A 13400-nucleotide genomic window follows, 5' to 3' on the forward strand; every position below is an offset into this window, starting at 1 on the left:
TTAGTATTTTTTCTCGTTTGTTTTTTATTACTGCAAAATGTGCAAATCCAACATACGGTATTTCCATTGTACATTGTAGTGTAATGTATCGTAACAGAGTAGTTAGACAGGGCATCTTTACATATACTGTGGGGTGGAGGCATGGGGGACGGTTTAATTAGAGCAGCTCCAAGAGCCACTCTAATTAAAGCACCTACAGCGTCTCATGTATTCAGCCTCTTGCACTTCAAAATGGCAGCATGGACACTTTAACTAAAGCTCATTCAGTGCTCCCCCATTGCCATTTTGAAGTGTGGGGACGCTGAATATATGTGACACGGATGCCGCTGGAGCATGCTAATTAGCATGCATTGGACCAGATATCCGGCATGTGTATAGGTGCCCATGGTTTCAAATGCTCCTAACTTCCTTGTTCTGCCTATGACTGCATGGTATGGGTTTTGTACACCATATAACTTCTTTTACATGTTAGCTCAAAAAACTTTTTGAGGAATAAACAGGTCAAACATCCATGAAAATTAGATAAATTTTAATATCTGGGGATTTTGAATTTCCTTGGGCATCTTATACCTGACTCTGTGTAATATTATCATCTTTGATACTGTCAAAAATCTAATTGAACACACACTCATTTTTATTATACTGTGGCTATTTGTGTTTAATTATGGGTTGAAGTTCATCTGTTTTGAATGCTTACCACATTGTCAAACAAGTCACATGTACAGCTGAAAAAAACCACTGAAACATGCATTTGCCAAGATTAAAAATTTATCTTGAAAACTATGCTTGCAAATATTGTATGTGACTGCCACAGAAATATCTATTCCAGCTGGGGGAGAAAAGGCAAATATAAGTATGACCCATAAAGAATAGTTTTGTATGTGCATTTTTATGATTCATATGACTGTTTGCACATGAGAACTGCAGCCAGAAAATGTTTGAACAATTTTTTCATTTGAAAAGCATAGAATCTACAATTTAGAGACAGTATGTTGCTGTTGCTCTTCTGTTACCATATTTGATTAATATGTTAGATTTCTCAATGACCAAATGCTATAATTAGTATTTAGGTCTCTTTTTATAAGGTTGGGTTTTTGGGGTTTGTTTGGTTATTTTTGCAAGAAGTAAGAGAGAAATGTTTCTTCTAAAAAAATAAAGGGCGTGATCCAAATCCCATTAAAATCAATGGAAAAATATCCATTAACTTCAATGGTATTTGGATCCGGCCCAAAGTACACTCACAAGTTCATATTCAGAGAACAGAACACAGGCCAAGAGTTTTGGAAGTGAGTATTGACTTTGGGTACCGTCACTGAGACGCTTCTTAGGATCCTGGACTTCATAATGTTCTGAGCACCCATCTTTTGTCAACTATTGCCCCTTTATTGTATCTCAGTTTTTGGTGCCCCAAACCACTAGTCACTCTCAAAAATCTTGCTTAGAAACCATTTTATTGTTTTTGGTTATGACTAGTATCTTATAAAATAGGGTTTCTAGACCTGACAGGTCATCCTTATTGCATTATTAAAGTGTTTTTTTTTCAAAACCAAAATATTGGAAATTTTCTATAGTGCTTTCCTGTAGAAATATTTGTAGTTCTATTAGATAAGAAATAATAAAGTATCTTATATAGGGCAGGTTTAAACAGATGTTCATATACAGTAAGAGGGAAAAAAGGTAAAACTTTCCTTCCACTCAGATGTCTGTCTTGAATTTCTCACCGTTTTTGCAGACAGTTTGGCTGGCTTCCAACATACATCGTTGCCTGTCTGGTATGAAAAATGCCATCTGTGGTGTATGGAAGTGCTTTTTGAAAAGTGGACTGCTAATTATACTCCAGGCAGGTGTTACTAAAGTGAAGTCAGGTGTCAAGCATGGTATAACCTTGGAATTGCCTAAAATTACCATATTCTGTTGGGAAAGTACAGCGTACCAGAACACTAAATGGAATTTTAACATAGGCAAGAGTAGAGATTTTCAGGACTGAGATGACTTGTACAGCAGTGCACATTGTGGTGACACTCAAAAACTTTAATAAAGCTAAAGCATGTGGGTTGAATCAAATGTTTAAATTTCCCAAAACAAAATCTTTCTTGGTTCTTACATGTGTAAATTCAGTTCCCTTGAATACACGCTGTAACCTTAGAAAGAGGGCTACAATGTAGAACTTTGGCTACTCTTCTACTATGAAAGAACAGCTTTACTTTGATAAAGAACTTCTGCTTATGTTTTCAATATCAGCTTTAGCCTCTAACTTTCTTAGCATATTGTGATAATGAGTTGTACACAAAGCATTGGCATGCAGCATTATTGAGATGATTTCCTTTCTGGCTGAGCCAGGGTCCTGTTAAAAGCTAATTTAGACTCTTGAGAGACTTTGGAGGGAAGGATTAAAGTCCCAACAACTGCACGGAGACAACCTTAATGAGGTTGAAGCCAGGATCTACTGAAATTGAAGCCAGACTTGTTAAGGATGAACTTAACAAAAAGCCCCAATGTTGTATCAAATAAAAAAGTGGTTGAGAAAACGTTTTACCTCTTTATCTCTAAATTTTATACCTATTAAATGCCCCAGTCCCGCAAACGCTTGCACATATGATTATTCCCACTGAGTTCAGTAGAGCTATTATTATGAGTAAAATTCATATATCAGTTTTTCAGGATAGGAGCGTAAAAGCAGGATTATAGTTGTACACAATAGGAAGATGGCTAGTGAAATCGATTCAAATTATTGGTGCAGCTATGTTAGAAGGTATCCATGACTGATATCAATCAGTAACTGGTTAAGGTCAGTGAATACACTATGTACCATTTATTCATTCTAAATGAAGGAGAAATTAAATGTCCCCTTGTTTTAAACCATAGTTAACAGAAACTAGGGCCCAAAGCCTAGCATGGGAAAGCCTGAACATGAGCTAAGGCATGGTGTGTGTCTTTGTATGTGAGAGGCTGAATCCAGGAAAAGCCAGAGCAAGCCATAGTGGCTTTGAGAGGGAGAAGAGGCAGAACAACACGGGGCACAGAACTTCTTAACTGTGAACAATATAACTAAACTGCATCCTGCTGTTGATTCCTACTAGCTTTGTCTGCATAGGAGTCTATGCTTCTATCGCTATGCCAGCATAGCGAAAGAAGCTGTGAAGACACTGCTTATGCTGACAGAAGGGAGTTTTTTACCAGTGTAGTTACACCACCTCTTTGTATGACCTAAGCTAAGCCAACAAAAGCTTTTTTTGTTGGCATAGTGCTGCAGGGAATCGGGACTTTGTACAGACTTTGTGTACATTCTTTGTAAAAAAACAGGAGCGCCCCGAGGACCATGCCTGACTTGCATAAACATTTTTTTTTCTAAAAGAAACAATCTGTCAAGGCCCTAAGTATTGGCTAAATGCTTGTGTCAAGAGGCAATACTCTTAAGAACATTAACAATATAAATAATAATAATATACTTGCTTTAAAAAATATCCCTCCACTACCCTTATTTTAGAGGATGGCTTGAGCTACAAATCCTTTAAATTGAAAGCAACTGTGAGGCCCAATCTATACAAAGTGTCACACCGGCTTAACTCTCTGAGTGAACATTTTTGGATGGGTTTAAAACTAAGGTCATGTGTAGACGAAACAGGAGGTGTGTATGCATGACACTTTAAAGCGGGCTAAATGCTTTTGCACTGCTTTAATGGTGTTGCTATTTGCATGACTTGGCAGCATGTTGCACGTTAATTTCAGCCGCTGTAGGAAATTCAGCGGTGTAATGCACCTTAAAATGATTCGGGGCGCAGCAAACTAAAACTCCTTTGAGGAGTTTTAGTTTTCTGCCCCTACAGCCATGGAGCAAAGCACTGGGCTCCATACAGCTCTGCAGAAAGCCCCGCAGGCAGCCTGACAGCAGCCAGGGAAAGCAGCTCCGCCTGAGAAAAGTGGTGAGCCTGATATTTTTTTTTGTTCCCTGCCCCCACCCCACCAGAGCCTGCCTCCCTGCATGAGCTGCATGGGGGCCTGGTGCTTCCCTCTGTGGCCGTGGTGCCCCCGGGACTGCCCGAGTCACCTCGGGACTGCCCGAGTCACTTGCCTGCAGGTGGGTGCTGCCTGGGGGGGGGTCCACCAAGGCCGCGCAGGGAAGCACCACACCCTCTCTCATAGCCCAGGGACTGCTCCTCCTGCTGGCAGCTCGCCCTCCTCTCCCTGCTGCCAGAGAGGCAGGTAAGTCAGCAGGGTGTGTGCATGACACGGGGGTTTAATCAGCCCTAATGTGAAACAGTGTTTTTAAAAACCCCCATTTCAATTTAGGGCCCCCATTTTGTCTACGCACACCCTAAGTTGATACCAACTGATTTTGAAACTGAGGTAGTGAAACCAATATATCTGCCTGGTATAAACAAGCACTTGGTGACACTTATGGTATACAAAAAAAATAAATAAATAAAAACCCTGACAAAATGGAAAACTGCAGATTTTTTTGAGAGCAATGGGATAGAAAATTGAAAATATTTAGAAATATTCAAAAATCTATTACTACTGTAGAAAACAAAAACATCCATTAAAATTTGAAATGAAACAAGTGAACATCTCAGTGAATTACATAGACAAGGCTTTCCAGGACTCTGGGGAAACATAGCAGAAAGAAATTTAGAATTGTCCTTAATATCTTTTCTTTCCTTTATGTCTGATTCTTTCCCATATGCAATAATTCCAGTATGGCTTTTAAAGAATGGAATGTTATAGTTTTCAAGCTTCTTGTGTCATTCTTACTTACCAGTTATTATATTGATCCTTGAAAATTTAATTAAAGACATGTTTAGGCAGGCATGTAGTGACTTTGCGACTATATTATTTGGTTTTCCAGTGCAAAATTTTTTCTTCTTGTCACTAAGATATAGTGGATTATTGCAGCTTTATTATTTAAACACACAAGATGGAGGGAAAACCAGGATCCAAAAGAAAAGAAAATTGCTTCCAACAAGCAAAGAGCATACAACAACATATTCAAGAAAATCACGTCATTTAAAAAAAAAATTACCCTTTAGACTATCGTGCCCATCATGTTGTCACTTTAGAAATTTTTTTGGACACACATGAATTTGGAGGGAGCTGTGAGAGGCGTAAAGTAGCAGCTATACAAAAAGACTGTTGTCTAAAACAGTAGGTGGTAATATCATGTTAAATGTGATTTAAGAATTAATTTTGAATGTTATATCTTAACATCCTATAGACCCTTCAAGGGATTAGCTGTTGGCATAGGTAATACATGCCATGAATATTAGGAAACCACCATATATAGTGTCAAAAGGTAAATTCAGTTCTCAAATATCGGTATTGCAGCAAGGAAACAGGAATACATGCAGTAATTATATTAAGCACATATAAATACTATCCAAAAGAATCCCAATTATGCAAACCGATCCTACAAATGCTGTGCCCAGCACTGCCATGCTGTTTTCTCTGAGGCAAAATTTATCAAGCTGTTTCACAATTCACAGCAAGACAACGTGGATTTAAAAACAGCATATTCACTGAGGATGCAAATTACCAGTGTGAGGGCCTCACTGAGTGTTGAGAAATAGATCTCAGTAGCTATTTGAAAAATGTCAGGTCCCAATAGCCTCCAGTCTAGGTTCAAACAATTCATTTTGGACAAATCTACTGCTGGATTGGTCACCTATGTGAGGACTGAATTCTTGAATCCAGGGCCTTGGTCTAACCGGTGTAGCTATCCAACTCAACTCACCACCCCACAGCTGTTCCTAATGGTTTCATGAGGCCTCCATTAATGGCTGAATTTCTGTCTACATCCTGACACCTGAGTTGCTATCCCTTGCCAGCTGATCTCACACACTTTCCCTATATAAATCCGGGGAGAGGAACAGGAAGTATTTGGGTAGTTAGGCTCTTCCTGATTTTAGAGTGCATCTCTGGTAGCTCTGTCTGCTTTCTATTTAATTTTTTTCCTAACTTGGCTTGCTTGCATCTGCTTGAGCTCCTGGTTTCCTGACTCAGCTTGCTTGTGGATTCTCCTTTTCATTTGACCTTCCAGTTTCCTGACTTGGCTTGCTAATAGACTTCGTATACCTCTCAATCTCTTGGTTTTCTGACCTGGCTTGTCCTTAGACTCGATGTGCCCTGACTTTGGATGTACCCCCTTCTAATAACCTTGATTTCTGATTGGCCCCCAGGCCTGGCTGCTGTCACAACCCAAAGTTGTGGTTTTTGTTTGTGTGTGCTTTGGCACCGCTAAATTACGTTCCCGCCTAAATTGTAGCTTCCTTTGCACGATAGAGTTCTCTGCTGCGGGAGAGAACTCTGGTGCAACGCGGGGTTTCCCGCCAAATTACAGCTTCTTTGCATGGTGCATTTCTTTTGCATCTTAGAGATGTACGGTGCAAAGGAGTTCCCGCCATTTGTATTTAGATTCGCGCCACATTATTTGCCAGTTCTAAATGTAGGCACACGTGGCGGCTAGCTATTGGCTTGCTAGCCGTACAAAAAGCTTGAGTGGTTTCTGCCCAAGCTGGAGATCTCCGAGAATCTCAGGAGGATCCTGAGAACCCCGATTCCGAGAATTCCGGGAGAAATCCGAGAGAATTCCGGCAAGGAATCCACGATTACCTCGTGGATTTCCACGTAAATCTCGGACCGAATGGTGGTTTGATCAGCCATCAAGAGCCTCTCCCCGTCGCCAATAAATTCCTAGATGTATCCCTTCCTGTATAAACCTGATTTGTCGTAGTCCTCTAGCGAGGATTTAAGCGGAGCTGCGCCTGGAAACCTGTCCAGCCTACACCACTACCATCTTTGGGTGTAAGTAAATAATCTTTTCAATCAACCACTACGCGTTTGTGACTAATTCTAGCTTGCCACCGGTTTTCTCCGACCCCGCGTGCCCGGGCTGCTGGCCACAGCCCGCGTACGCGAAGACGGGCCGCGGATCGCCCCTCCCGACTCGCACTTGGCGGCGGGATCGGGGCCCGGCCCGCACAGCTGCCTCTGTCTTGGCACTGACAATCTGTGAGATGCTGATGCAGAGTACCCTCCAGTAGGTGTCTTGCTTGGGACTGCTGCAGCCATTTCTTGTCTCTGCTGCAGCCTTGTTTGGTTTCTGAAACCAGCCTAGACTTGGCTTCTAGAGTAATGGATACCCTGAGATTCTTCCCACTCTGACACCCCAGCCTTTCAGTCCATGACCCCTCCTAGTTTTCCATGGCCCTGACTCTAGGAGGTAGCATCCACTTCTACTTCACCAGGATAGAGGCTGCCTGGATTGATTAGGGACAAAAATCATAGGCTGCTAGGTCTCCTGATGAATCTCTTTGTGGAGCAGGAGCTCCATGGTCTGTCTCACTCTAACCCCACCCTTCTTTGTGACTTCTTTATTCAGGCATACTTGAAATACAGCTACATGCCTAGCTTGGTCCATATGTGACATAAGCAGATCTACACAGTGAACTTAATAAAACAAGCTATTATGTGCCTCTTCTTTAACACTGCTACTTTCCCTTCTGAGGAGGCAACCAATTCAGCTAACATCTTCCCTCTGCCACCACCCATTAACCTTGCCATACCCTTTGCTCCTGTCTGAGGCTGTGACATTGAGACTTTTGATATTGTAAATGTATTGATATTGGAAGGTAAGACAAGTTAAATTGTATTCATAATTTTATTCTTCAGACTTAAATTCCTAATTTCTAGCTAGCCATCCTCTCAGCTTTTTCCCATTCAAGCCAGGTTTTTTGCACATAGTAAGACATGTTATACTGTCTTCACGTGATGTTAACCTGTGGCGGGCTGCCAGGGTTGGAGGGCATTACTATTCATGATGGTATCATCCCTTTGTACTGCATTGAATGTTTGCTGCTATGCCAAATATGGGAGCTTCGAGGAGGCTTAGAGAGGAGTTCCTTGCTTAAGCCCCTTATTTCTTATGATTCAGACCTTTTCCTACATTTCACAGCCTGCTGGCAATGTGAACAGTGCAGTACTTCTCCATGTGCAAAACACGCACATCAGAAATATTTGTTTTTAACCACAAGAGCAAACCCTTCCAGATATGCCATGATAATTCTTAACAAAATAGTATTGGCCTGCTCTGCCATTTAGTGTAAAAACCAACCTGCTGTGGTACTTGTTTCTGAAGTGACTACCTAGTCCCAGAAGGCAGGGTTATGATGAGGATCTCTATTAATGCTTTTCACTGAGAATGGAAGGAAACTGTACAGCCAAATGTGAGTTGAGATAGTTAATAAGGTGTAAAAATGTTCTGCCATTCATTTCTGCTGGATACTTCCTGCTGCATTCTGTCAAAGGAGAAGAGAATCCAGATCCCAGTCTTCAGCCAACTGGGGAAGGGGGAATTTGTTTTAACAGATCTCAGGCTCTCTGTGTTTGCAGTAAATTTGCTGCATATGCATAGGAAGGCTAGGAGTGCGTCGGTCCAGTCTGTGGCAATGTTGCTCCGAGATGTTTTCAAGATGGCCTGCCTTGTGAATTCTTTACCCTATTTCTCTTCACTGTTGCTGTTCAGCTGTGCTTGTCTATTAATTAAGATGTTCAGTGGGGTGGCAGAGACAGAAGGTGTTTAATCCCTGCCCACAGTTCATTGGTACTCTTGGTGGGTTTACATAGTGTTACCATATTTCCAGTTTCAAAAAAGAGGTCACCAGTCAGGGGGGAGGGTAATACAACTGTGGTGGTGGGGAGTGATATGCCCATGCCCTGCCCCTCACTCCCAAGTCACAGCCCCTTCAGGCATGCTGCTGCCCCTCACTCTCAACTGACAGTACCCTGCCCCCCGGACCATATGATGCCCCTCACTCCTGACCCGCAGCCCCCTAGCACTGCCTGTGCCCCATGCTTCTGACCCACAGGCCCCACAGCCCTGCCAATGCCCCTCACTCTTAACCTATAGCCCCCTGCCCGCCCCAGCTCTGCTGCTGCCTCTTACTCCTGACCTGCAACCCCCTGCTTCCCCCCAGCCTTTCAGCTTCTCCCCACTGTCCTGCCTCTGCGAGCACAGCCACTGAGAAATCCCAGCATCAAAAAAACCCGTGCCAGAAAAACTGGGGTGGCACACATGGCTGTAGAGGGCACCGCGCAAAACCAGAGCCTGGCTGACCAGAGCCATACTCCAACTGCCAGACAGGCTCCGTGCACCCAGATCAATATTTCTGGAGCCTTCAGAGGCCCCCAGGACCCCAGGTAAGGCTGCTGGCCCCAGCCTCTGTTACTCTAACTAGGGCAACTTGCTCTGTGCCAGAGCATGCTTTCCTTGGGGACAACTAGCAGTGGTACAAATATATAGTGTTGCTAGTTGTCCCTGGGGAATGTATGTTTCCACTTGTGGGGACACACCCTTAGAGGCTAACTTTTTCAGAGAGGCATCAGCTTTTGTAGGTGACAGCCTGCTTCATTAGCATTAAACTAAGACAGCTAACTACCTTTCTCTTATGATGTAAACTTAACACTGATTCATCCAGATGGTTGTGATTGTTTGTTTATTATTGAATAAATTGGGTTATACTGGGAATTATCCTTTGTGGCATTATCCTTCGTCTGTCCACTCCAGTTGTAGTTCGACTTTGGGTTTCTTATAACAGCATATGTGCTGCATCTGTCTACTCATTATATAAAGTGATTTGCAATGTAAATGAAAAATGAAGAAGAGGTAGGTATTAATACGTTATTACTTATATTAAAAATGGTTTGGGGCTTAAACATGTACAAAATCAATTTTATACCTCCTCTGACAGAAAGTGTCTCCTTCAGAATAGTACCCCTAACCTCATGCTGGAACATTAGATACATTTTGATTCAAAGAGAACAATGGCACTTTCTGAATCATCAGTACCACTTACAGAAACATTTTGTTTTTCTCCAATGATCTCCTTACATGCAACTGCTAATACATCTTGACCTTGCAAAACTCATAAGATTTGACAATATCAAGCTGTAAGGCTGAAAGCAGTAAAAGACAAAGGGCATACCTACACTATTTTAGGATTTTGCTGAAGAACATCATAGTAAAGTACAGCATCCTTCAGTGTGTCCTGCGCGCCAAAGTGGAGGTCATGAATGAATAGTGGTGCAGGGACAGCAGGATTACTCAGCATGGCCTAACATTGCTTTAAAGTGCAGGAACAAACCATCCTGATGTGCAGGAAGACTAGCAAGTATGGCAGAAACCAGCTTGGCTTAGCAGGTAACTCTTCAGTAAATTAAATCACAAAAGGGAAGCTTATAAGAAGTGGAAACTTGGACAAATAAATAGGAAGGAGTATAAGAGCATTGCTCCTGTATGCAGGGATGAAGTCAGGAAGGCCAAAGTGCAATTGGAGGTGCAGATAGCAAGGGACATGAAGGGTAACAGAAAGGTTTCTACTAGAGGTGCACTGATACATTGGTCCCATATCGGATTGGCACCAATATAAGGAAAATTGACAGTATTGGCAATTGGTTTTTTTTAGCTGATGTGGCTGATAATGTGGCTGATAAATGCCCGGTGCGTGCATGTAGTCACAGCACAGCACACAGACGGCCAGGAATGCAGCCCAGCAGCATGGAGAGCAGCCAGGTCCAGCTGGTAAGTCTGTTATGAGGAAAGGTGCATGGGAGGGGGCAAATCAAGGCCCCAGCAGTGAAGTAGGGCGGGGGCACGGGCAGGTGCTGCACAGCCGGGGCAGAGCATGGGAGGGAGCCATGAGTAGCACATCTGGGTGTCAGGGGGAGGGGGGATGGTTCCCACCGCTGTATGCACCCCAGGAGGGCACAGGGTGGGGTGTGCCCCTGGATCTGTGTGAGGGGTTGGGCCGGACTGTGCTTGGGGTGGTGGTGCTGCTGGGAGGGGGGCTACAGCAAATTTTGGGGTGACTGCAGCCATAGTCCCTCTCCCAGCACTGCTGCCACCCACCCCGAGTGCAGCCCATTCTAGTCCCCTGCTGGCAAGAGTCCAGTGCTGGCCTGTCCCCAGCCCACAGCAGCAGCCCACCCTGCCCTCTGTACATATCTGGGGGCACAAGCCCTCCATGACCTCGTGGGATGCATGTAGGGTAGGAGTTACACCCTGAACGAGCTATTCCTGGCTCCATCCCATGCTCCACCTCTGCTGCACAGTCTCTGCCCCAGCCTCACTCCCTGCCTCACCATGGGGGCCTCAATCTGCCCCCCAGGTCCCTTCCCTCACCCCTTCTCCTACAACAGACTTACCAGTCAAACCTGCATATCAGCAATTGGATCACTATTGGTAGATATGGCTCATTAAAAATCGGCCACTGACATTGGCCTCAAAAATCTTTATTCGTGCACCCCTATTTTCTACAAGTATGTTAGTAGCAAGTGGAGAATCGGGGAAAGTATTGGTCCCTTACTGAATTGGGGAGGCATTTGTTTTTTGAGACCCGGATGGACAAAGCTTTGGCTGGAATGATCCAGTGGGGGCTGGTTCTGCTTTGAGCAGGCGGTTGGACTAGATGACCTCCTGAGGTCTCTTTCAACCCTAATTTTCTATGATTTCTATGAAAGTGTCTAAATTTCACCGATTTTAGGGTGTATAGAGATATGCAATGAATGGGTGTGTCGTGGTAAAGCTGTGCTTAACTCTGGTTTTCCTCTCTGATGTCTGGAGGCATTGTAGACATTGACCACACTACACACACCTCAGACACACAGACCCAAAACCTCACAGCCACACATCCACCCACAGACATGCTCCAAACCACACACAACCCCAGAGACCCAGCCAAAAACATGCACACAGACACACACACACTCTGTGCTCTGCCCACACACGCCCTTTATAGGCTATGTGCACACATTACCTAGGTGGCTTTGCACTTGGCCCCAAAATCTTCACACAAAACCTCTTTCAGGTGTCTTGCATCATCTTTCATGAGGCAAGGTCACTCACAGTTCACTTGGGGACCCACTTTCCATTTGTGCTGTGGTACCATAGTGTCTTCATCCTTATACGTAGACCTAGACCCTAATTATGGCTGCAACAAGGCAACTGACAGTTAGCGGAGTGTTACAATATTAAGATAATGCTCTGTCACAATTTTCTGAATTCTTCTAGTTTTCCTTACATCTTAATCATTACACCAGCCCATTGTCCTTATTTTCTAAGATTCTGATTCAAAAGAAGTCTTTCTTTGATTTTACCAAACTGTAGATCTGGTTCTTGAACTAGCACTCTAACATTTGTGTACATTTCACCTTCCAGAAGCAATACTTGGAAAGGCAGGCATACCGTAGATTCACTTTGTACATCTAACACTAATGTACTATAAACATCTTGCACTTAAAAAGATGATTTATGGGACGTTTATATCATTACTCCAACACTTCATCACAATGAAAACATTGCATGCCACATATGCCAATAGTGTCAATAGTTTTGTATGTCTTCTCTAGCTCAGTCATACCATATGGTTTTGAGCTAATCTTCTCTTCAGCTGGATTCTGATGTTGGTTATGTTAATATAACCAAAACTAGTGGAATTTCTACTGCTAAGTACCATATAATTGGTCTGACTACCTGCTGCAGGTGGAAGCAAAAAGGGAAGTTTTCTTCAGAGATTTCTCTCATTAAAGGAAACAGTGCTTGCCCTGCTGCGAGCTGACCACAGGAAAACCCTAAAACACCATGGATCCTGAGGTCTTGGTAGAAAGCAAGGGGGTTCATATAGAGGTCCTATCCTTCTGTCCATTTTTGGTATCTAGTGGCCACACCACTCCAAAAGCATAGTTCCAATGGTGCCTGATGCTACATTATCTTCCTTCCCTTATCTCCTGTATGGGCAGTGGAGACATAAATGTTGTCCTTTCCCAGCCTAAAGCACCCTGCTCATTTTCCAGAACTACCCTTCTGCCAAATCACAGGGCCAGCGGAGCATTTTTACATAGTCCAAGAGAAAGAATGAATACTAACAGAAATGACTAGCCTCTTTCAGGTGCTTGGTGAGAAGGCAGCTGCACACACTGAGAAGTTTTGGGTTTTTTACATTTGCTTACGAGTAGCATCAGGCTCTGAAATCAGAATCTGATCCAAAAAGTTCAGAAGGGGCTGTTTAGGAACTGTTGATAGAATAGCTCATCTTTCCATGGATAGTTGGAATGTTCTGGAACATACACAAGGTGCTCATAATAAAAGATGCAACATATTATTACTTATTACTTTTTTAATTTATAATAATTCCTAGATGCTTTTCATGCTTTAAAGAAGCAACAGTTATAGGGAGCTTATTAGTCACTACAAATAATAGAAGATGGAGCTAGCCTGTATAGCATCTGGATTTCTGCAACTCTGTTTTCATGTATCCAATATTTTCCCCCTAATGCCTCATAAAACAAATGAAAATCTAAATGCTTATTGGACTTCGAGTAAGATTTAAGTCAACAGGTATTTTGGAACA

Source organism: Alligator mississippiensis, chromosome 5 (genome assembly GCF_030867095.1).
Source record: "Alligator mississippiensis isolate rAllMis1 chromosome 5, rAllMis1, whole genome shotgun sequence".
Classification (NCBI taxonomy): Eukaryota; Metazoa; Chordata; order Crocodylia; family Alligatoridae; genus Alligator; species Alligator mississippiensis.